Below are 25014 nucleotides of genomic sequence, written 5' to 3'. Positions count from 1 at the left end.
ATTCTATAATCTTCACCAGGAGCATACCACCAAATGAGTGTTTTTTTTAACTTAACAAACCCTCCAAACTCAGGATACCCTGCTAGAAAGGATTTCCTGTAATTCTCTGGGACTATGCAGTAGAAGAAAACAGAATTTAAATTTGAGAAAATGTATACTTCAGCTAGATTACACTCCAGATTTTTTTTTTCTGGGTAAAAAAAAAAATCATTATTTTTCAAGTTTTTCATTTTTCCCTCTTCATCTTTTCAATATATATAAATCAGACCTCCTCCAATTTAAGCCTTAATTCTAGAACTTCCACATTTACCAGTGGTGTTCCCCTCCCCCTCCCCCAAAGTAGACAGAATATTACTACTGAGTTTTTTCTTGGATTAATCAGTTCAGCCTAAATGTGGAGTCCTTCGGACAAGTGTTGGTCATCACGCCTCTTAGCCAGATGAGCAAGTCCTTACATGTAGTGGCACGCAGTCCACATCGGTTCTCAGGTGTTTCTTGATGTCACCATGAAAGACTGACAGCCGACAATGGAGACATTTCCTCTTCAGAAGAGAATGCTTCTGATGTGTCAATAAACAACCCTGGCCAAAATGAACTGTTTGCTGGAAGTGCCCAGTTGTTCATTGAACACTCGCACGTGATATTTGTCCTCAGGTGAGACGTCCCACCAGATGTGAAACATGCTGGATACAGCCTCTCCCTCTAGAGAGAGCACCCGGAAGTCCACTGTGTACTTTAGGACCCAGGTGTATACTCAGCCTTGCAAGGCCCTGGAGCAGCCAAGGTTGGCAACTCTGGCCACAGGCTCCCTGGCTTCCAAATTGCCACATTGCAATGGTACCTTTCCCTTCTCCTACCAAGTAAGCTGTCCCCCAATTAGCCTCCCTTTCCTTCTATAATAATGCCCAGTTTTAACTAGGCATATGGCTGCCCATAATTAAGATGTCATATCTGAGGACAAGGTAGCAGGAGTTTGGGTCCCTAGTTACAGATAGCCACCTATTAGCCCTGGACCAATTCAGACCCATGAGAGAAAAGTTAATTTCTCTGTTTTAAGCTACTGGGGTTTTGTTTGTTTGTTTTTCTCATCTGTAGTCCTAACTCAAAACACGACATGTACTAAGATCATGAGATCTGGCCAGTGTGTTGGGCACTGTCCCCAAAACTGCCTGTGATTAGCTGGGTGTCTGTCCCCAAAACTGCCTGTGATTAGCTGGGTGTCTGTCCCCAAAGCTGCCTGTGATTAGCTGGATGTCTGTCCCCAAAGCTGCCTGTGATTAGCTGGGTGTCTGTCCCCAAAGCTGCCTGTGATTAGCTGGGTGTCTGTCCCCAAAGCTGCCTGTGATTAGCTGGGTGTTTTTGGACAAGTTTCCTACTTTCCACACTTTAGTTTCCTCATCTTTGAAGTGGGAAAGACTCCCACATTCAAAGTGCTCATGAGCATGAAATTAGTGACCACATGCAAACCTTCGAACCTCCCCCCATCCAGGAAGCAGGCGGCCTTAGCTGTCACCATCAGCCAGCCCCCTCTGCTACGCCCTGGTACACGATGGAACCTCAGGGCAAATGGGGCCAGAGGCGAGCTTCAGGGCCCTGTCTCTCTTTCCAGGGCCTCCTTCTCTTCCTCTGGCTTGATGCCCAGCCCTGGTCTACAATTTCAATTCTCCTCTTCACAGTTGGCTCTGTGCTATAACCCCTCCTTGATTTGATTCTTCTCACAAGAAATCCAAGCCTATGTGAATTTACAGTTTTTTTTTCTGTTATGAAAATTTACGCAAATGCATATTATAAGATTTCTATTGGGAAGACTTCAAACAATAAAGGCACTGTCAAAAGGTAAAGAGAACAGCCCGCTCTCAGAGGTATGAGGGAGGCCAACAGAGGAAACCAGAGGATTGGGATTGGCCTTGTGGGGCTTGAGGGCAGACAGGTAGTATGAGAATTGGTTCAAGGGCACATGCTGTGGCACAAGGTCACCAGAGTTAGGATTGATGCTGTGAGACCTGCTGCTGGAGGAAGGGGTTTGAGCTTTGCTGAGGTTACAGGTTATCCAAGCTTTATTCATCTCAAATACCAGTTAATCTCAGACCAAGGTGTGGTCCTGGAAATTCAGCGTAACTACTTTATGAAATTCACATCATACTGGGTGAATGGTGGAGAAGAAAAGCAAACCTTGAATCTAATGTGTTCCTCACAAGACTAGCTGGGACCTCAGAATGTAGGAAGGAGCCCACCATGCCTGGCAACAATCTGACTCAAATATGAATCTGAAGTGTATCCAGTTGTTCCTTCAGGTGTTTTTAGGAATGGAGCTCTAGGTTTGAATGGGTAATAAACATTTATAGGACACACAAAATTTGATTTCCATGTGAGAACTGATTACTCAAAAACTGATCACTGTTTACTCAAAAGAGAAGATACTAGCTAGTCACATGGTACACAGAAGCCCAGAAGCCCGGGAGGCTGAGGCAGGAGGATAGTGAGTTTAAAGGCAGCCTCAGCAACTTAGAGAGGCCCTAAGCAACTGAGTGAGATCCTGATTCAAAATAAAAATAGAAGGGTTGAGGATATGGCTCAGTGGTTAAGCACCCCTGGGTTCAGTCCCTAGTACCAAAACAAAACAAAAGATCCTTTTCAGAATCTCTTTAACAGTAGTAAAAACTTCAGAGGGTCTTTTGCTGACCCTCTAAAGGACAGCAAACTACCAGAAGTAAAACTATACCACAAAAGTGGGAAACCCTCAATGGCCACCACAGAGAGGAAGAGAGCCTGGATATAGGGACAGAGAGGCCTATAGGCCACATGGTGGGACCCTTGCACCCAGCCAACCTTTGGGGGCCTTTCCCTCTGCCTTGGAGAGTGCCAGTGACAATCTTTTTGCCTTTTTGTGGGAGAGAGGGGGAATTAACCACTGAGCCCCATCCCTAGCCCATTTTTAAATTTTATTTAGAAACACAGTCTTGCTGAGTTGTTTAGGGCTTTGCTAAGTTGCTGAGGCTGGCTTTGAACTTGCAATACTCCTGCCTCAGCCTCCCAGGCCACTGGGATTACAGGCGTGAGCCACAGTGCTCAGCTTGCCTTGCTTTAAACAGCTGCTCAACATCAAGCCCTGTGTAACAGTTCACCTCCGATTATCACCTGTTCACAGTAATTGTAATTATCTCCTGCGCTATGAATGAAGAACAAATACTTTGTAAGTAAGTAGCACAGTCCACAGTCAAAAGGTAATCTACCCAACGCTGCAAGTAAGACCCATGTGACCTGAAGTCCCTGCTTACAAAGGGGAGGAGAGATGGGATTTCAGACCCCTCTGACTAAAGAGAGTCAGTTGTTATCACTCTGAAGGCCAGTGACACTGGGGCTTGTTCTTGGTCCTTACAAACATGAAACAGAGCTACGCCTCAGCTACGTTATGAGTCAAGTGGGCTTTAATTAGCCTGAGAACAAACTTTTAAAATACAACCCACTCATTCATTCATTTAAATATCGCAGTGCCTGTTATGTACTTGGGATGTGGCAGGGAACAAAATAAGCAAATAAAAACTTTCCTGCTTGAACAGGGTTTCATTTGACCATGGACAAATTAAGAGCGGATATGAGGAACTACTGTAATGTTCATTAGGTGTGTTAATTATGCCGCAGTTATAAGTATAAGTAAAAGTGCTTTTATCAGCTAGAAATACATATTGAAGGATTTGTGGACAAAAAAGCATATCTTGGATTTGCTTTTAAAACTCCAAATTGGAGGAGAGGTGTAAATAGAGAAACAGATGAAACAAGACTTCAAAAGACTTAAAATTGCTGAATCTGGAAGATGGTATGTGGGAGCTCACTGTATTCTTTTCCACACTTATTTCTGTCTGGAAATTTCCTTAATTAGAGATGAATTCCTCCCTCCAAGGAGCTTAGGAAGATAATAAACAGTAATTTCTGCTGTGTCAATCAGACCTGGAAGGGAGATGAGATGCAGATAGATAAATATAATCTTTGTACATGTTTGTAATTTATATCATATATAAATGTAAGCTATGGTTAAATTGATAACCTATATTAGGATAAGGAATTAGTATATAAGTAACTGAATCAAATAATAACTAAAGCACACATGGTTTTTTGACAAAGATGACAATTTCAGTTTTTTTGAAAGATGATTCAAAGAAATTTTGATAAAAACACTGCCTAATATTTACCTGCCGTGTTCTAAACATTAGGACTAGGTTCTGTGGGCTTTTAAGGAAGGGCTGGCTTTAATCCTCATGATAATCCTGGGAAGTTGGTATCTTTTCCATCATCTGTAAGATGCTACTCTTGGGCTGACGGGGCTGAGCAGCTTGTCCAAGGTCATGCAGACTCTCAGTGGTGGGACCTGGGTGGAAGCCAGGCAGTCTGGCTCTGGAGTTGAAATGCCTAACTATCATCCCACAGTGCCGCTTTTGGTGGAAAAGCAGCATTTGGAACAGCGAAAGGTAAAAGAGGAGATGTAAGTAAAGCAGTGACTCGATGTTGCCTGGTGCCTGTCACACATGTGGGCACCGCGGAGTCAGAAGGGAGAGAGTGGAGGAGCAGCTTGAATGAAGTGGAGTGGCGGGCAAATCTGGGAGCTCAGCAAAGAGGAAGGCTGATGGCACCAGACAGCAGACTCCGCAGGCAAGAGACCTAGGTGGCCTTCCTAGGAACGTAAGGACAGAAAGGGAGGGGAGGTTCTTTGTCACTTTGCTCCTACCTGCCATCATCACAGCCACTGCCACCACCATTGGTACCACAACCCACCCATCTACCCGTACCTTAGGCTGCGGCTCTCTGTTCTAGGACACGGCATGACAGATTCAGACACCAGAACCTATCTTACTTAGAGGCAAGAGAAGGCAACTGCTGTCGCTGATTTGGTCAACAAATGCTTAAGCTTCTCTCTGCACTGGGCATTAGGCATCGTTGTAAAGCACTGGGGATACCACCCCCACACCCCCCTCCCCCCACACACATAGGTCTCTGCTCTCGAAAGTGACAGGACAGACCATAACTGAACACATCCTAACTTAGGCGTTGATAAGTGCTACCCACAAAAATGATGTAGGGTACAAAGGACGTGGCTTGCAAGGTACAGGAGTTCCTGTTTGATAAAGCAGGGGCAGGCAGACTTCCCATAAGGGGAAAGAGAAAAAGGGAACTCAGAGAAGAGAAGCTGCAAGGCTCTGATGCCTGGGTAAGCATGTCCATGCACAGGGCATGGAAGCAATGTGAGACTGGAGTCTGGAGCACCCGGGGAACCACAGGGAGGCCAGGGAGGTGATGCACAAGGAGTGAGTACAAGAAGCTGCACAGGAGAACAGCCATGGTGAGAACAGGGCAGCCACTGGCCTGGGATGGTCCCCAGGATGTTCCACAGACTTTGCTTCTGACTCTGAGAGAGATGAAAACCCACAGAAGACAGCGATGTCATTAACAAACCACAAGGTCACTTTCACTTTGCTTGTGTGTTGAGGACAGTAGAGGGCAAGGTAAAAGCAGAGGGACCAATTAAGAACAGACTCAAATAACCAAGGGGGAGAAGACTGCAGCCTGGACCAATCGAGAACAGTGAAGACAGTGAGAAGGTGGAACATTCTAGATGTCTTGGAGACAAAGCCTACAGGTTTGCCCATGGGTAGGACCTGACACATGAAAGGTGGTGTGATCAGAGAAGCCCTGAAAACCTTCCAACTGGGACTTTTACCTCTGCCTTAAATTCCACTGTCAAACTTTCCTTTGGATGAAGCCAGCAGAAGAGGTCTCTGTTCACAGGCATTCAGCACTCAGATTTGGGCTCTTGATAGACCATCCCTGCTGGCTCAGCAATTGCTCTAACAAGAGATAAGAGTCTCAAAGGATGGGAGGGGGCATGAGTAAGTGAACATGGTGGGAGGGCTATTTAAGAAGTTATTGCTAACTAAGGACCAGGCAGGAAAGGGAAGGAAAATGGCTTGCTGTGACTATTGAATTGTGGTGCTAGTAACTAAGAATTGGAAAAGGGGGGGGGGGAACAACCCCAGGAAGTTAGAGGTAGGTCTGGAAATAGAGATTATGAGTCCAGTTCTGGGTGGGTGACTTTGAGTCAATTGTGCAAAAGCCAAATAGATAAAGTCCAGGAGAAACCTGAATAGGAGTAGGAGGCTAGACCAACCTGCATCATCATTTTTCCCTTGGCTTATTTTGAAACACAATAGGGTCTCATTTTTCCAGCCAGAAAATTTAAGTCAGAATATTCTGGGAGAAATGTCACTGTATTATTTTCTTATCAGGCAAAGTAACTAAAACTAGGCTACCAGAATCCATTCCCTTTTAATATGAAGGGGACCTCCAGAGATCTATCCTAACCAACCAAATTAACAAGTCACAGAGCCATTATTGTGTCACTTAACACTCTACCATGAAGTTTAGCTATATTCTTTTTCCTCTCCAGTAAGAATGCTAGATTGACATTTCTAGGCTGATAACCGAGCACTAAGGATTCATCCAGAACTCAGACTAACATCAAACCCAAAATTTCTGAATTCCACCTGGCAGTGGAAACAGAGAACTGGACCAAAATTCAAGTCAGAAGTTCAAGGTCAATGGTGTGACCAGGCTCTCTAGTGGGAATGGACAGAGGAATTGGGCATGATCTACATACCTCAGGAGAGTCACAAGTCACCCAAAGGACTAAGATGCCTTCCCCACACATGAAAAGGCGTGTTTATGGACTCCAGAGAGTCGATATCCTTCCTGGAGATGCACGGGAGGTATGGAATGGTTTGGAATGTGAGAAAGACTTCTTACCACTCCACTTTCTCTGACAGTTGCTTCTATTCGAGAAGAAACACCATCCCTGCTGAATGTTTGACTTTACAGTAAGAGAAAGGCAGGCAATGAACATGCATAGTTATAGAGCATTTACTGCAGATGCATAAAACCTGCAAACCAGGAGAGCTATGGGCTCCCAGGGCAGAAAATCATTTGAGCCAAACCACCTTCTATAAGAAAGCTTTAGGAAGTGCTAATTCGGAGCTCTGTGGGATTCCCCTTCCCCTCTTCCTGTCTTCCTCTTTTTTATTTAAATATTTAGCTAGGTACTCAAAACTTTCTATTCCTCAACTAACTCAAGGTTTCTTAAAGCTAATTTCAACCATTAGGAAGAACTTACTTTGCTCAGACTTGCTCTCTGGGCCCTCACAGTCTTAGTGAGGGAAGGCAGACAAGTACATGGTCATTAATACCTCACGGTGGGCTAAGGAGGTAGCTCCGTGGTTAAGCACTTGTCTAGACTGTGTGAGGCCTTAGGTTCTATTCTTCATACAACCAAACATAAATTAATTAGTCCCATTGCAAGTGCTGGGCTAGAGGTAACGTGCTATGGACCTGAAATTCCTGTGACTGTGGGGGGAGGTAAGCTTACCCCTCCTAGCTTCACAGACTGCATCACCCAAGCCACACACTACTTCAGCCACTTTGCCCAGAGGGCGACAGAAGAGAAAGATGGAGACAGGTAAGCAGGTACCGTGAGGCAAGGCGCCTCCCTGTTGCCTCCTCTGAATTCCTTCTCCTCCAGCATCACTGACAGTCAGTTCTGCATCCATCCACTGTTTACCACCTCCTTTGCTCCCATCCTCCCTCTCAGTGCAAAGCTGTCTCCTGAACTTTCCAGTACGTTTCTTTGCACAACAGCCAGAGTGATGACTGGGCATTAACTCCACGGAGCTCAGTTCTTTCTAAGGTCTTCCATACTTACTTTGTCCACTATCTAGACCGCCCTTCCCTCGGGTCTTCTTTTAAACTTTCAGTAGGTTACCTCCTGTGAAAATTTGGATCTGGAATGTCCCCCAAAGGCTCATGTGTTAAAGGCTCAGTTCTCAGCATGGCACTACTGGAAGGCTGTAAAACTTTAAGATGTAGGTCCTAGGAGAGGTCTGTAGGTCACTGGGCACCTGCCCTCAAAAGGACCCCCATACGAGCCTCAGTTCCTTTGCTCCCTGGCTCATGGTGAGGCAAATGCTCTGTCACAGGTTCCTGCCATGATGTGCTACCTCACCACAGGCCCAGAAGTAACAGGAACAACCGGTTATAGACTAGAACCTCCAAAACTGTGAGCAGAATAAACCTTTTCTCTTTATGAGTTGATTATCTCAAGTATTGGTTACAGCGATGAAAAGCTGACTAACACACCTTCTCCCGCAGGCCTTTCTGACCACCCAAGAAAATACAGTGCTCCCCATCTCCACCCACTTCCAGATCAATTTTTTTTTAAAGCATTTGTTAAACAGAGTTTCCCCTTCACTTCAGGTTTGGTCTGTGCTGGTCATCACTGTATCTCCAGAACTTAGAAAACTAAGAACATTTGTTGAATAAATCAATTCTGATCTGAATCCCTGAGTGTAATGAGCACTGGGTCTCTACCACAGTAAAACAACCAAAATTGTGCCTCCTCCCACTGACCTTTGCCTCAGGAGACTGAAGGCCCTCCTTACAGCAACTAGATGCCTTTTCCCACTTACTGTCCTCTTGGTGTACTGTTCCAGCCGTCTAGTAACAGAATGAAACTTAAGTGTGAAACTTAGTAAACACAATAAGATAGCTACTATTTACCAAAGGTTTATTAAGTACTAGGTGTCATCCATATGTTATGAATTTAAACCTCATAACATATTTATTATAGTTTTATCCTCTTCTAGAAGGCAGTTTTAAGTAGCTCCCAAATGACATATACAGACAGCCTAATTCCAAATGATTCCATATTTCAATAGACCTAAAAAAACAAACTTATCTTTCCCAGGCATACCATTTTTTAATTTTTTTTTTTTTTTTAGTTTTAGGTGGACACAATGTCTTTTTTATTTTTATGTGGTGCAGAAAATCAAACCTAGTGCCTCACACATGCTAGGCAAGCGCGCTACCACTTGAGCCACATCCCCAGCCCTACACCATTTTTTTTTAATAATTAATGGTCCAGGAGCAACATTTGAATTAATATTACTATAAATAAGCAAAGAAAGCAAGAAAATGTTAGATTTGATTGTTACATATGTAGTATGCATACTGGATCAGAAGTTTTCTCATAAATGAGTATGGTCTGTAGTTTCTAAACCTTTGCCAACTATTTTCTGAATAACGTTAGTAACTAAAATCAAGCAGATTTTTAGAATATTTCTAGCTATACCTTAGCTAGTATAGAATTATACTTTCTCTTTTATTTCTATAAGACATTATAAACAAATATTGGCTAACTTATTTAGAAATTTCTTCACCTATATGACTGGGTTGGTTGAACGGCCCTGCACCTCAACACATGACAGACCATAAAACAAAATAAGTCTCTTTTTGTTCCCCAGGGGCATTCTGGATTTAGAAAGTCATAGCTATTAGGGAATGCCTTGTCACTCAATTTTAGAACTTTATAATATTTGCTTGCATTTCAGGTAAGTTCTAAAAAGAAACAAAAAGTAAGAGTGTATCATACCAATGATACTTTTCAGATGTCATCTGGATTGGAAGCTGCTAACGGTAATGCTTCATGGTGATGGGGTACCCCTGTGGACCTCAAGGACTCTGTGTGCTACAAAATCATTATTTTCATATTATCTTCTCTGCTGTTTTAATTTTGAGGTCAAATATCATTCAGGATTGGGATAAAATGGCTTTCTACAGAGCTGAATCTAATAATTACTAAAGGGGAAAAAGGGGGGTAGTTGCATTTGTCTTCTATAGACAGTGAAGAAAAGTGGAAGAAAGCCCAGACCACCAAGACATTCCCTCCATAACTATGTTCTAAAAAGTTTCCAAACATTTCCCAAAGCACTTTCCTCAGCATAGCCAATAGCAATCAGCCCCTGCTCCCCCCCACACACCTCCCGTCTATTCCCAGCTGGCTTATTATCTTCCAGCCCCACCCTCATTATCTCTTATCAAACAACTCCCTAAACACCTTCCTAGATGTTGGGAAAGGCATAACGTAATGCGTAATGGGAGGGAAGGCTTTTCCCTTTAAAAATGAACTTCTAAAGCCAACACCTCCTCTCACTCCCCTCCTTTGCCACCTACCCAGTAATCCTAAAGTCTTGATCCTGATTCTTACCCTTCAACACTAAGGTGCTTAGTTTCAAATTTTAAAAAGTAGGAGCCACCTGAATATTTAAACCATAAGCTATTTCAGATCAGCAACCATATCCTCCTCTGAGGCTAGCACAACACAGATACTTAAACTAATGACAGGTTTACCCAGTTCAAGGGAACAAACACAGGATCATATATTTATGCCTCAGATTACAGTTTTCCTCTCTCCCAGTACATCAGAGAAGCGCAGATGTCAGGCTTGGAGGGCTGTCTGTAATCACCTGGCCGGGGAGCTGAGCCCTGATGGCCGCAGTCGGCCCCTTCCCTCTTCCTGGTGGCCTCTACCCTCTTCACCATTCCCCCTCCAGTGCAACCAGCTTTCTTATCCCAGGTCAGAGACAGCCTTAAATCATGGTGACTATGGCTGGACATGGTTAACCTGCAACCTTGAAATGCCCACAAATGACTTCCCCTTTGCATCTACCAGAGATTCATATTTCAGCTGGACTTGGTGTCTGATCTTCAGACCCCTTAAAACATGAGGGCCTTTAGTAACATGCAGAGGCAGAGGTTGGAGGAGCTGGCTTCGGAAGGGAAGGTCTGCATTCTGCTTCCTCCTTGGCTGGGCACTCACTCACACTCCCTTTCAGACAGGGTACAGGAAGGAGACTTTGCTCTGGCTTTAGCAGCAGAGTTGGGACAGGGTGGGAGGAGCTGACAAGTGTCCCAAAGGGACACATTACAGGAGGGTAGAAGAAAGGACAGACAGGATCACCAGGGTAGAGAGCCAGAGTGTCACCAAGGGCTAGGGACTGAGTGACATTTGAGTGAAAATTACAACAGCAGGAGGACACAATTGATTCCAGCTAGAAATAGCTCATAATTGTTGAAATTCCCATTGAGTCATCTAGAAAGCGAGGGGTTAAAGGAGAGAAAGAGGCAGAGCTGCTAAAGAGGCAAGAGGCTCCAAACTGGGTCCAGAAAAAGGTCTGGGCTGGGATTGAGAGTTTAGAGGGTGGTCAGAAAAGCAAACACTTGCAAGGGAGGTGGGTGGGGAATAATTGGAAAGGAAGTCAAGTTACAGTGTGAAAACCCTGAGACTTGCCAGAGCAGGGGAGGAGGCTGGGTGGAAATGGAGCGTCTTCCATTTCATTGTCAGAAGGACCTACTCAGTCAGAGGGATGTTTAGCCACCCCGGGATAGGGAGGAGTGAAAAAGTAGTTATGTTAAATTAAATCTAGAAACCAGAAGGAAGTAAGCCCAGAGCTGATGTCTTCTCTGCTCTAGGAAGGCATTTATGTGCATTAAGGATTCACATATCTCTGCAGACAGCTGCCAAAAGGAATTATCAGATGCAAGAGTTGCTCGACTTCACCCTACACAAGTTATGTGTTAGGTCAAGTTCATTCAAACAGGATTCACTGATACCCCCTGGTGAGACCAAAGTGAATGTTTCAAACTGTTTTTAAAGCATATAAGAAGTGTCTTGCAAATACTTTTACTTACTATATTAATATTTCTCTCTTTACTAGGTCCAAAACAACACCAAGCTAAGAAACAGAGGAAAGAAATTCAGTTACAATGCAAATCTTGTATGCACAGAGTAACACTCCATGGATATTCAATAGATATTTAGTGGATATTTATGGAGCACAAATATGAATGCAGTTTATTGATGCTAAGATGCATTTTTTCACAACTTATGAATTCATTTCACATTTCTTCCTCCTTAGTAGTAATTTAAAAATTATGTATTTGGGGTTGGAGTATAACTCAGTGGTAGAGTACTTGCCTGGCATGCACAGGGCCCTGGGTTATCTTAGAGCTAGTGAAACAACAGGAACTCATGGATATCATTAAGGTCTCAGTGCAAATGTTGCCCTCTCCAGAGGCTTCCTGGACCACCAGTTGAAGGCAAACTTCTGTCACTCTGATTCTCCCATCTCATTGGTCACATCTCTATGGAGACCTTATTTCTTGTATTAGTCAAGCACTGTTCTAGGCATTATAGGTTCTCAAAAAATAGCTCTGGAATGAATAAAAGTTATCATTCATTGAGCAATTACAATATGTCAGACCCTGAACTAAATGCTTAACAGAGGAAAAATAAGAATTAAGAAGTCATTCTTATTATCTACTTTCAAGATAGGGGAACTTGCAGCAGATAGGTGGGGAATCCAGGACTGTTATACCCCTGAAAGTGAATATCTGTCAGCAGGAAATCACATTCCTCTGGACTGGCAAGTGCTTCATTTAGATGCTCCTGTGCAAGTGTAAGGATGGAAGGGCCTGCATATCTGCCCAATAAAATGAGCAAGGGTTTCATGCAGGAGACAGGTATTCATGCTTTGTATTGAAGGATCCCAGTATAGATGAGAGACAGCACAGCCCATACAGCTCTGAGAGTCCTGCAGACTAGGAGGGATGCAGAGAATGCTAGGAGAAGAGCAGGTACAAGGACCTCAAGTGTCATGCTCAGAGGGTTGGTCCTCATTCCAAATGTAGTCACTAATGATAAGTTCAATGTGACTTTTACTTCAACCCAACCACCTTCCCCCTATTCAACCACAGGCAGAATGTTGAAAGTTGGCACAGCCATTCCTATGTGAGCTCACTGCTATGTCCAACAGACTTCTAACCCCAGTCCAAAAAGTCACAAGAGTGACTGAGAAAAGACAAAGGAGATCTTGATTACATGGCAGTGTGTATGGAGTCCACTTAGATGGCACCCACGAATTTTCTCATTTAAGGTCTCTGCGAAGGATATTCACCTAGAACAGTTACAACCTGTTTTTGCATGGCCAATGACAAAGGCCGGTTTTTACATTTTTAAAGGGTTGCATACAAAACTTCCCCAAATCAGAGTATATGACAAAGATCCTATGTGGCACAAAATCTAAAATACTTACAATTTGACTTTTCACAGAAAAGGGTTTGTATCCCCTAGATCCAGGACTTCTCTCCCTGGTCCTCTTCCATGTCTGCTCTGTCACTGGCCACTTAACTTGTACCCAGTGTGACCGTCACACGGACAATGAGAGCTACTTACAAATTCAAATGTTACAGCTAATTTAACAGTATGATGATTTATGGATTCAATGATTCCTCTTTTGTGGATTCTAAAGCTTGAGGTCTCATCAGAACCACATTCAAACCTTGCTTTTCTTTGACATTTTAACAAGATGTCCTTCTCACACACCAAAGGGCTCCCTAGCTTTTGGGCAAATGCAGGAATGGTTTGACCTTCCTGGAGCTGGTGATAAAAGGCTTCAGCAGACTCCACAGCACCCTGGTTATTAAGGCATACCAAAACAACTTCCTTAATTAAAGGCCCAGTGAAAACCCTGACTCTCCTCCCATCAGGTTATTACAAGTGGGCATAGTTGGAATTTTTTTTTTTAATTTAGCCTGACATTAACACTCTTCAAGTTGTGTTTCCTCTAGGATTATGTGGGGAGGAAGGGAAAAGGGGTTATAGATATGTATGAATCAAGGCTTTAGCTTTGCATCAAAGACTAATTCAATACCGCATCCCTTGGTATCTATCTGTAGGGGGGTTGATTCCAGGACTCCTGAGGATACCAAAATCTGTGGATGCTCAAGTCCCTTATAAGAAATGGCATATAACTTATGTGCAGCTTCCCATATACTTTAAATAATCTCTAGATTATTTGTAACACCTAATGTGATGTAGACGCTAGGCAAATAGTTGTTATACTATATCATCTAGGAAATAATGACAAGAAAAAAGTCTCTACATGTTGAGTACAGGCACAATTTCCTTTTTCAAATATTTTCAATCCAAAGTTGGTTGTGTATGGGGATGCAGAACCCACAATACAAAGGGTTTCCTGTACTTACCAAAGGAATATGTGTAGGTTTGGAAATTTTTACTTGGCTCACATCTCATTGGAAAAAAATCTGGTAACCTTATGTATATAGATTGAAAAGATACTCAGACTCAAACATGGAAACATCTAGATATCCAGTCGACTCCAAATCATAGGCATGAGATCACCAATGAATACAAGCATCCAGGTGTCCTAAGGCCAGTTATACTGCAACAAATCTGGGTCTCCTCCTGCGACCATAGATTATTCATATATTTACATCTTTTTTGCTGAAACATCTGTTGATTTTCACCAGCATGGGCAAAATAAAGCTGAATAAAATGTAGTCAGTTCTTAATCACTTGGAGCTGGCTCCTCAACCAGTGAGCTGTACTTGGCACAGATGCCCGTGGCTCTGAATGGCTGGATGGATTAGGGTCAGCTTTTCATTACATCAAGCAAGACTGATGCAGGCCTGGGATGAAATATTAATATCTGAGCTGTCTGCCACACAAGCATGAGATTATTTAGAGAGTCTCTGTCTAGAAAGTGTTTCCATTCCTATGAACATTTTGTATTAGAAACTATATTTTCCCTAAGTCAAGGAGATAAGTGATTTTTTTTTTGTTTCTTAAAGACTGAACCATTATCTTTCATAAAAAGTATGTCTTCTTGCAACCATGACTTTGAGAGAGTGCAGTTTAGGGGAAAGAGATGTGAACCTGGGCTCAATCCCAGCTCTGCCAACTGAGAATATGTAAAACCTCTAGCACAATCTCTCCCTACTGGAATCTAGTTTATCAAAACAATCATCTTCAAAGCACACCACATGTGCAAAACACTTTAATATAGGTTATTTTGTTTAATCTTCAGCACAATGCTAGAGGTAAAGGTCATTCTTTGTAAAATTTTTAGAGGAAGAAATAAGGACAGGTGAGAAAATCCAGAAAGCCATCAACTTTGATTGTTACTCTCCTTAACTGTAAAATAATCCATGTCTAACAAGTTCCCTTAGAGGAGTCAAGGTGCCAGAGCTAATGAGATGCAGAGGCAAGCTTCACACACAGGTGGGCTAATCTCAGAACACTTGTTCTTAACCACCCATGCTTGCTAAATCTTTAAGATGTAAGAACCTAGCCTACATCATCCAAAGCCATCCTAGCTTTAATAGTCCAGGGATTTAATTATCCCTGCAAAGGGCTTTAAAGATGACAATAGTTTGAAAGTCCAACTACCAGCAATGAAAGAGGGAGAAACCTACAAGAAGCAAATTGCAGCATGAAGAATCAAGAGTACAGATTCAGGAATCGCTTTTAGTTTACTAAGGGCTCCAAAGATTTAGGGCTACTCAGCATTTCCCATATTTACATGTCAGACTGTAAACCACAAAGGCTGAATTCAATCACTAAAACAAATTATATCCTCAAGCAGCAAAACCCAACAGTCCTGCTTATGTTTGCTTTCGAAAAAATTATGATGCCATTTTCTATTAATTAAAATGTGATCATTTAGCCTCTTTCAATTACTGCTCAAATCACCCATGGAGATGTTTAAACCTGGATTCAGTATCAATCTTCTATATTAAAGGCACTTAAAAGGAACTGGTGTCTATGAGGAAGATGGAGATAAGCAAGAAAATTCTATCAAGGAAAAGCAGCATCTGGGCATGGAGTTGATGGCAAGACAGTAGTTCAATTCCCACTTTGCTCTGCCCTTCAGCAAAGAGCTTTGGGGAACTCTACACAAGAGAAATGGAAGGTGAGAAGGTCATGCAGTGGGTGCTGTTGACTCATTTGTGGATCAAGCAGGGAGGTGGGAGAACTCTGGGAAAGAAAATTTCTTCAGGTGGTCTAGTGGCTTGGACATGGGACAAAAATTCCCGTTAGGAATTGGGAGACCACACTAAAAATGTTAAAGGGTCAAACATCAATCCATTACTTTTGTATGGAAGTCTTAAATACTGCAGAACAAATAAATACTACAGGGGGAGGTGAGGAATGTACATGAAACTTTAGAAACTATCTGGTTTATACTCAAAGAAGAAGCCACAGTTAGAATGGAGTTTTTTGATCCCCTGACATGATAGGCTTGGAAACATTTTACAGCACTTTAATAAAAATCCAAAATCTATGAATTTCTTAAAAGTATGCCAACTTGCAGAAACTAAGAACCAGAACAAGCTGCTTTTAACACCTGATAACTATTTTTTACAGCATTATGCGATCTATCTAGGCCTGGAATTCTGGAAAATGACCGATTTAACCCAGAGTTAACATTCTGGTCATCTCCTGGTTTAAATACAAAATATAAAATCCCCAAACCAGCTCTCCCTGGGAGACTGCCCTCCTCTTCTCAGACTGATGCCTGACCAAACAGCCTTCCATGGGACCCACATTCCAGGACTTCAAAACTATGCGCAGTAACCTCAGCCACCTGAGGGCGGTACAAAGGGAGCGCTAAGTACCAGAACTTAACGAGACACCGGCTTTATAAATAAAAGTCCACCAACACATTAAAATAAATTATCTACCTCATGGTGTCCCGTGAGCGGAGTGAAATGGAACCGCTTAGCGACCTTTTTCTTCATTGGAGCATCCTAAAGCTTCTGGCTTAAGCAAAAGAGCTCAGCGGACACAAAGAAGGGGCGGGCTCGGGCATCGCGCGCAGGTCCGGCTGTCCTCCGAGGCCAGGACGGTGGGCTCTGTCACAGCCCCCCATATGTGAACGTTTATCTCCGTGACTAACGAGCCTCAGGCTCTGACTCCCCCACCCCACCGCCTAAAAATGCTTATTTGCGGAGCTGGGGAGCCAGCCCGAGTTTCTGCAGAGGCGCGGCTCCTCCCGGCCACCGCGCCGCAGCCCCCGGCCGCCAACTCCCACTGCGGGTCACCCGCTCCAGCGGGGCCCCGGCGCCGGCACCACAGTTGAGGAGTTGGCCGAGGGTGGCTGGCCGTGGGGTCCCGTTTTCGCCCTGTTCCGTCGGAACTGGGGCGGGAGGTGATTCCTGCGGGCACGCAGAAACTCCACGCATAGTAAACGTTGCAGCGCGGGGGCTGCCGTGAGGCTCGCCGGCGCCCGGCCGCGCAGATCCAGGCTGCGCCAAGGCGGAGAAACGGGATTCGGGGCTCCTAGGGCGACGGCCAGCACCTAAGCCAGACCCCAGGGGCTCCCCAACACCCTCTGTTCCAGCCCAGGGGCGCGCAGGAACCCGGCACCACGCCCCGCCCGCCCCCACCTGCAGATCTGGGGCGCGTCCGAGGTCCCTGGGTCCCCCGATCCATCCCTGGTGGAGTCCCAGCCGGTGCTTACCCGAGAGGGCGGCTCCCGGGCGCTGGCGGCGCTCGCAGGTCGGAGAAGAGCCGGCTGCGCTGCACTGCGCTGCGCTGCCCCGGCTCGGGCGGCCGAGCGCCCTGCAGCGCCGCGCGGCTCCGACTTCCTCTTCCTCGGTCGGCCCGCCCGCCCCTCCCGCGCCCGGACGCAGCTCCTCCGCCGGCCGCGAGCTGCGGGTCGTCCCGCCTCCCCTGCGCGCTGTGGGCCGGCAAGGTGGGGCGGAAGAGGGGGACGAGAAAGAGAAAGAGCGATTAAGCACTTGGCCTCGTCTCTGGAGCTGTGCCAAAGAGAGCAGTCAAATTACAGCCTCTGGGGAAAGAGAGTTTTTTTTGAAATCTCTGCTACTGTTTTCGCAGACACATCACTTTTCTCCAATTGCGAGATCTTCAGGTTTAGCTTTCTCGGGTCGTGATCATTTCCTACATGAGTTCTTTAAAATAATATGAAAATAATCTCAATAAATAAAGTCAACACTCGAGTTTTTTACAGAGGCTCTCTGGGGTAATAGCAATGTCAAAAAGAGAGGAAAGCTCACTGGTTTTCAGGCATCATTACCCTCATCGCCTCAGTAGGTGTACCAAACGACCTTTGCTTAGAGAAAGTAAAAGTGAAAAAAAGGGGACAAAGAATAACCTTTGAGAGAGCCGGCGTAAAAGGCACCGACTCGGCAGTGAAATTATGACTTCAATCAAAGGTGAAGTCATTTCTTAACACCTCCCATCAAGTGGACTTACCGGGTTTGCCCATGGTCTAGTGCCACTGCGCTCTCCTTCAATTCGACTTTCAGTTTACCAGTCGCTAGCATGGGGCCAGGGAGTTATTTAACTTTTCTGGGTCTCATTTCCCCCACCTGTGAAATGGGATTGATGATAATAGCGCCTACCTCCTCCGAGTTGCTGTGTATGATTTAAATAAGACAATGTGCGTACAAGGTTTAGGAGACTACCCAGCACCTAATAAAACCTACATAAATGTTAGCTATTGTTATTGAATTTCCCCCCTTTATTTGCCTTTATATAGGTATATGGTTAAAAAATTATATTTTGTGTGCAAGGTTTTGTACACAAAAAGTGGAGCTTATGTTCTATTTTATTTCCCAAACTGACTTTGGAGTGGATTATGCTTAGAATATGTTTACTACGGGCAAATTTGCACTGGGACTGAAACAGATATTTGCCATCTTCAAAACACCTTTGCAGTAGGTCTTGGGATGACCTTGTGGGCTTGACAGGACAGGTTCTAACTGTCTTTCATTAACAGGAAACTGAGGCTGAAGAGTCTTAATTAAGAGAGAGAGTCTCCATAATCTGGAGTTCACACAAATCATATCTCCATCTCTTTATACTGTTATTAGTTATAGACATGGGGCAGAAACACCTCACTTGGTACAGCATGTTTTGTGCAATAGCACATTAGTCTCCTTTATCCACACAGTTTTGCTTCCACAGTTTTGCTTTACCAGAGATCAACAACAATCTGAAAATATCAAATGGAAAATTGCAGAGACAAACAATACATAATTTATAAATTGTGTACCATTCTGAGTAGCATGATGAAAATTTCTTATTACTCTTCTTCATTCCTCTTGTGATGTGAATCATCTCTTGTCTAATGCATCCACACTGTATACACTACCTCCTACTAGCTGTTTTGACTATCAGAACATCTATTGCAATACAACAATATTTGTCTCCAATTAGCCATAAATTTACTCAGTAATTGTCCCAAAGGGCAAGAGTATTAATGTTAGTCGTTTTATTATGGTATACTGCTATAATTGTTCTATCTTATTATTAGTTTTATTGTTGTTACCTTACTGTGCCTACATAGGTTCGTTTGTAGAGGAAAAAAGTCAAGGTATATACAGGATTCAGTACTCTCCACAGTTTCAGGCATCCACTGGGGGTTTTGGAATGTATCCTTTGAGGACAAGATAGATGACTGTACCACATTTATGGTCTCTTGCCAATCCTGTGACATGCTTCAGAGAAGCTACTTGGTGATGAGTGTATTCATGCCTGAGGGTCAGGGTTTGGGGGCACCTTGGAGAGGAAGGAAAGAAAACTGGGGTTTCCCTCTTTTCAGGATACAGTGATTTAGAGTAAAGCCATTGGAGGGGTAGAGGGATGCCATGAAAAGACTACTCACTTGGAGTTTCCAGTGACTTAAACACTCAGGGGTCACTCCAAAGGAACTGGGCTGCGCGAAATAACCACACAAGAGACAGAAATACCTTTTTTTGGGGGGGTGTTATGACGGCTCCTCTGACCTTAAGGATCCTCAGAGAGAGAGAGAGAGAGAGAGAGAGAGAGAGAGAGAGAGGGAGAGAAAGACCATGCTGACCCCTTTTATTGAGGAGAAGCCATTCAAATGAGGCAAGGGTCAGGTTTCAGGGGCCTGAGTCTAACTTCATGATGTCTGCTATAAGCAGGTTGACTGACATCTAGGAAGGCCACACCCAAGGACAGAGTAAGAAAAGGGGACATACAAAGGGGGTTTCCATGGAACATTCTATCCCAAACAGGGCAAGGGGTAATATTATAAAGGAACAGGTGAGCTCAGTTCCACCCATGGGGATGTAGGAAGGCACATCTACACACAAAGACACATTTGCTCGTCCCTAAAGATAGGGACTACCATCTATGGTTACCTAGACAACCAGAAAACAAGGTGACCTACAATGCCACACCAATCAGAAGGGGAGACAAAGCTGGTCACGTACTATGTCTACCTCACTGCAGACTTCACCCCATGCTGGCAGTTTCCCTTGGGCAGAGGACAATTCTGAACTATGGAGCTGTGCTATCTATGGAGTGGTTTTATTTCCTGTCCAGCCCACTCCTCTTCCTGTCACCTTAGTTCAGTAATGAAGTGGGGATGAGAAGTGGAAAAAAGAACAAGAAGCTCTTTGATTGAATCTGTGCATAAAGCATGACTGGGCACCTAACTCACCTTGCCATTCCTGGTTCACCAATAGGTACACTCTGCCCTTCAGATCACCAGAGTGTGGTCTGCTTGGAATCCCTTGGCCTGACTCACTGAAGGTCTAGTTAAGCCATGTGTGCCCTGCATCTAGCACAGCATTGAACACAGTAGACTTAATTTTTTTTGGGGGGGGGTTATAGATGAACACAGTACTTTTATTTAATTTATTTGTTATTATGTGGTGCAAAGGATTGAACCTAGTGCCTCACACATGCCAGGCAAATGCTCTACCACTGAGCCACAACCCCAGCCCACAGTAGACTTTTAAAGATAGACAGGCAGATGGATGGATGAATGGATGAAGGACAGAGTATGGAGTTCTGAAAATACTATTATGTAGCATTGCTTGCTGGTAACATGCTATGCTCCCCTTTAAGGAGAAGAACTCAGTTCCAGAGCTTTCTGAGTAAGGTCATGTCTAGTATTAGGAAAATTCTTTTGATGAGAAGTTTTCTCTGTTAAGGTCAAAAAAAAAAGGGAAACAGAAAACATTTAAGGTATTTATAAAAGAAGGGTTTTAATGCAGTAAACTGCCTGTAAACATGAAGGAAGAACCAAGAATTCAAAAGGAGACAGTGGGTGAAGCAGCCCAGAAGTTAAAGCCACCCCCCCCCCCCAAGATGGAGGGCCAGGGAAGGGGGTGTTAGAGATGAAACCGCTGGAGCTGGAGAAGCAGCTGTTGCCACAGACCCTGACAGAGAGGAGGAAAAATACAATTTTTTCCCTCCCTTCAGTGTCCAATCCTGGTAGGATCATTGATGGAACTCTGCTAAGAGACTGGGAAGAAAGTTTGCAGCCCCCTCCCCAGCCCTGCAACCCTGGGAGACTGAGCAGGAGAAGGCAAGAAGGGTCTGAGGGCAACAGGCCCAGGCCTGGCCTGTTCTTCAAACTTCGCCCTCTCAAGACAGATTGGGTCTCCCAACTAGACATCTGTAAAAGAAGCATTTTTGCTTTTTGAGATTATTAAACATCTCCTAAAGCATGATATTGTTTCCTTAGACAGAGCCAGTCAGGTAGACACCATAATGCCTAAGGTCACAGAGATTCCAGAAAGTTCAATGACTTGTCTCACAGCTCTAGGAGCAGCTTAGGACACAAGCACAGAGCTAGGCCCTCAGTTCTCAAGGCCGCTCACTAACACTGGCTGGTATGGCGTCTCACTCCCGGGTCACCAGTCCATGCACACATGGGAGTCAATGTTTGCAAAGCTTACAGAGTTTGATGGCTCCATCATGCCCTGCTTTAATTTTATGACTTATGTTGATAACTTTTATGATGTTGATGGTGACTGTACTGAATTTATGATTATACAAGATCACAAAAATCATGTCTACTGGTGTCTACTGGATTATAGGAGTCCTGGAGGAAAAACCCAGGTGGAGTTTAACTTTTTTTTTTCCTTAAAAAAAAAAAAAGAAAAAGTTTTAATTTTAAATTTGGATTTGTGAGCTTGAAAAGAACAAAATCAAAAACAAAACAAAGAACTACAGACTATCCTGGCCATGTTAGCGAGCTTAGGGTAAGGGAAGTGACCTATGACAGTCTCATGTAGACAGATGACCAGGGATGCAAGCAGGTGGAATGATGGTTTTCTTCAAATTCTCTGCATCCAGAAATGACCATCAGGATCTGTATTGGAGCTGGTGCTTCTTTCTCCAAAGCCTCTGAGCCAGAAGATTTTAAAAATTAGGAAGCTGAACTAACCTCAAAGAGTGAAAGATACCATGAGAAACGTTCCTGTTTATTATTATCTAGCTGAGTTGGACCTAAAAGTAAGTAGGGAATTTAAAACCATCCGAAAATTCTGAGATATTCAAATTATCTGCTGCTGACCTGCAACAAGATCACCTGAACTCTCCATCATGAATCACCTCCTGGGTGAAGGCCTGGTTCAAAGGCAAGTGCAAATTCTTCTTCTATCAAAGATGATATGCATGGTGGAGGATTATCCCAAACATTCTCAGACTGGTACAGTGGGCATATCAGATCTCCAGGGCAAGAAAAAGGAAAAAGGCCCCAAGATGCAAAAAGAAACCGCAAAGGGGTAGGCAATGATCATAGACATTCAAGAAGGAGAAACTTCAACAGCTCATGGTCAAGGGTATCTTTCCACCATTTCTTCTAATTGCCTATCTTGATGTTGACCCACATGCTAAAGTGAGATATGTGTGTAATATGTTTTACAAATGTTGACATTTGAGGAAAAAAATCCTAGAACTTAAACTTTAAACTTAGTGTCAATACACGTTGGGGACATAAGCAAAATTCAATATTATGCAGATAGCCTGAACATCTTTGTAATAGAGAACATGCTAAATTATATTCTATTAAAATAAAGCATTGTGGACAGTTTATACCTTTGCGTCACAATTAGCTTTTTATGAAGTGGATATTAAAGCATTAGGGTACACATTTAGAAGATTTTGAAATTTAGTAGGTTTTTTTTTTTTTTTTTAGCTCTTTTCTTTATTGGATGTATTGAGGGAAGAAATTACTTTCAACTTTATTGCTCAAAAAATAATCACGTTTGGAAGTTTTCTGTAGAAATAATACAACACCCCCTGGAGTCACTTGGACGAGTAAGGGTGGGTGCTTTGGGTTGTCACTATGGAAGGGAGAGTACTGGTATCTAGTGATGGGGTGCCAGGGTTGCTTTTTGCATGACTGAGATAGTCTTGCACGAGGAGATTGCCACCTTAAACATCAGTAACATCTCCCTACACTCACACTGTGAGCAGTGCCTTTAAATGGGACATCTCAAACTTAAATGCTTTCAGAAGCCAGCCCTGTAAAAATATTTGTTCAGCAGTTCAGAGCTGTCAGGGTGCGGTGCACACCTGGAGGCAAGTGAATTCAAAGGACTTTAAACACCTTTTTGACCAAACAAAAACATCCTTTTAAGCCAAATCCTCCTGAATCTCCAGGTTGCTCCTTGTCTTTCATTCCCAGTTGTTTTGGGGTAAATTTTCAGACCAAAACAGAAGGAATCATTGCTCTCTCCTCTTCCTCTTCTTCCTCCTCCTCTTCCTTATTTCTTAAAAACATATATTCAGTTGTCTAAGAAAATACTGAGAGAAAATACTTTGCTCTTTTCTAAGAATTCAAGTCCAAGGATACTAAAATAAAAGAATGCAGTGAGTAGGGAAAAGAAGACCATGTTCACCCATAAAAATTAAATTAACTGTGAAACCGTTTTTAACCAGTGAACTGGTGGCAGAGGCCCCAAGCATGTTCCCTTGTTCTTCCAGGTACTGATTGCTACTGGCTTTCAACAACGTCCGAACTCTACATTAAGCACTCTGCTTGCATTACCTTATTTAATCCTCACAACTAGGGGTACTTTCACCATTTTACAAATGAGAGGCTTACAGAACTTAGGTATAAGTGGCCAAGGTCTTTTTTGAAACTATCTACACACACACACACACACACACATACATTGGTATACAATTCGTATCAGGAATTGAACCCAGGGGTACTCACCCCTGAGCCACATCCCAAGCCCTTTTTATTTTTTATTTGAGACAAGGTCTTGCTAAGTTGCTTAGGGCCTTGCTAAATTGCTGAAGCTGAACTTGAACTTGTGATCCTCCTGCCTCAGTCACCTGAGCTGCTGGGATTATAGTTTAAAGCTGCCACTATACATGGTTTTAAACTATATTTTAATTGATACAGTTATTATACATATTTATGGCATTTCAACACATGTATACAACATGTAACAGATCAAGGCAGTTGGCATATCTATCATCTCAGACATTTGTCATTTCTTTGTGTTGGAAACATTTGAAATCCTTTAGTTATTTTGAAATATTCAGTTAATGGTTGTGCTTTAGGACATTGGAAGTTAGTCCTCTGGTCCAACTGTACCCCTGAACCCGTTAACCATCCTTATCTCCCTACACCCTCTCTCCCTATACCCTCTCAGTATCTGATAACCCCCAATTTGTTTTCTATGGCCAAGATTTTAGAATCAGTAAGGAGTAGTGTAGGAATTTGGAGCCAAATTCGTAGCCCCAAAACTGTCCCCATAAGTACCAAGTGCCAGTGTCAGTACATTCTATGTGAATCATGCACCTTAATCTTTCTATTTTGGTTTCCTTCTTTTATGCTGCAGGACCACCTGACTTCTTTTGAACCATGGAAAAATGCAAACACATGCTCTGCTAAGAGGGTACTCTACACAACCACAGTCACAATCTTTATCCTCAACTCAAGATCCTGCAAATAGGAAAATGTTTTCTTAAATCCTTTGTGATGAAGCCTGCCCTGGTGTCAGCTCATTTGGCAATAAAGCCTCGTCTGCAAAGTTTGGAGACTGGTATGGTTTAAAGTAGTGTTCCCAGAAAGTCCCAGGTGTTAAAGACTTTGTTTGGAAGAACAAGACCTGGTTTCACAGTTAATTTAATTTTTATGGGTGAACTATTAGGAGTTGGTGGAACTTTTAAGAATTGGGTGTAGTGGGAACTCTTTAGATCATTGAGGGTGGGCCTCCTTGGGGCTGGGGTTGGGGGACAGTGGTTGCAGGATCCCAGCCCCTTCCTCTTCCTCTCTTTTGCTTTCCAGCCATCTGGTGAGCAGTTCTGCACTGCCTCACACTCCTTCCGTAAGGTGTTGCCTCTCCACATGCCCGAAGCAACAGGGGAATCCAATCATGGACTAAAAGCTTGAGCACTGGAAGCCAAAATAAACCTCTTCTCTTTATATGTTGATTGTCTCAGATATTTATTATAGTGACAGTGCAAAAATTAACACAAACTATTTGTAGTTTCATTTAAAAATCTTATTTAGTGTGAATTTTCAGTGA

General features: G+C 43.5%; 1 protein-coding gene across 4 annotated transcripts in view; it reads right to left on the bottom strand.

Annotated features, from left to right (window-relative positions):
- The window catches only part of PLEKHG1 (pleckstrin homology and RhoGEF domain containing G1), a 210201-nt gene extending 192809 nt beyond the window's left edge, over positions 1-17392 (bottom strand). For 2 of the 4 annotated variants that reach the window (XM_081296331.1, XM_081296328.1), the window contains exon 1: positions 17202-17392. The gene's annotated coding sequence lies outside the window, so the exon portion shown is untranslated. Of the gene's footprint in view, positions 1-17127 lie in introns of all 4 variants that reach the window. The other 2 variants (XM_081296330.1, XM_081296329.1) reach the window with 2 other exon arrangements.
- Positions 17393-25014: the final 7622 nt, after the last annotated feature.

The sequence above is a fragment of the Spermophilus citellus genome (genome assembly GCF_964194105.1).
Source record: "Spermophilus citellus genome assembly, chromosome: 5".
Lineage (NCBI taxonomy): Eukaryota > Metazoa > Chordata > Mammalia > Rodentia > Sciuridae > Spermophilus > Spermophilus citellus.
This window is presented reverse-complemented; position numbering and strand designations above follow the sequence as displayed.